The sequence below is a fragment of the Tupaia chinensis genome, unplaced genomic scaffold (assembly GCF_000334495.1).
Source record: "Tupaia chinensis unplaced genomic scaffold, TupChi_1.0 Scaffold000498_1, whole genome shotgun sequence".
NCBI lineage: Eukaryota > Metazoa > Chordata > Mammalia > Scandentia > Tupaiidae > Tupaia > Tupaia belangeri.
Genome location: NW_006160010.1, coordinates 1,446,756 through 1,447,660, shown reverse-complemented (window position 1 = coordinate 1,447,660; position 905 = coordinate 1,446,756). Strand labels below are relative to the sequence as shown.

The following is a 905-nucleotide window of genomic DNA, read 5'->3' as shown; positions in this document are numbered from 1 at the left end:
AGGGGATCGCCAAGCCGCAATCCCTTCTCCTCCATTCTCCTCTCGGGATCTTGGTCACGCATGCACACACGCCCGGCGTGGGTTTTAAGCCACCGAGTCTGGGACACGAACTGCCGTCGACTACGTGGGAGTCCAGCGACATAGCCATTACACTAACTGCTGATTCCCCTGAAATTAATTTCTAAAGATACAAATTTGGGTTCTCAATGTTTTCTTTGTTTCCACATGGTAGACAAGAGTAATTTACTATTAAGAACAGCATTCTCAATGCGGGGTCCATCAACATGAAAAATCAGGCAAGTTATGAGCCATTTTCAGGAGAAGAGTAGGGTATGCTGTCAGAAAACACATAACCCCCCATCCTGTGTACACCGAGTCTAGTGGAGCCATCAGCTGAGATTCTGAAGACAACAGCTGGCATGTGAGAACACCTGGAGTTTATCAATACCCAAAGACATGGTTTTGAATGATTCAGATCTGATCCCAAAATAATTATGTAACGCAGTTTGGAAACAGAGCCACACAGGAATCCCGCCAAGCTAGATGCTAAGTGCAGTCAGCGCCCAGAGTCTGTTTTCAGAAAGCTTTACAATTTGTAACTTTCTTCACAATCAGAATAACTCAGGAAACTTAAAACACTTTGCTCTTGTCTTCTGTAGTATGCAGAGGAACATACACTCTCCCTCTCTCTCACCCACAGAAAGGAGAGAGAGAATACGGATGTGGTCACACAGGGCGCGCTGGTTTGACTCACCAGGGGTTACGGCTCCCAGCTCCTCCCCCTCTGCTGGGCACTAAAGTCTGCTACAAACTAGGAGGGAAAATGAAAAGCCAGTTGCCCGAGCAGCTGAGACTTCCCTTTCTGTCTGAGAGGGGAAGGCGATTGTGTGGAGTCGGCAGATGGT

The 905-nt window shown here is 47.5% G+C and overlaps 1 protein-coding gene across 1 annotated transcript in view; it reads right to left on the bottom strand.

Moving 5' to 3' along the window:
* The window catches only part of ADGRV1 (adhesion G protein-coupled receptor V1), a 618,101-nt gene that overhangs the window by 1,333 nt on the left and 615,863 nt on the right, over nt 1-905 (bottom strand). The gene's annotated exons all lie outside the window — the stretch shown is intronic.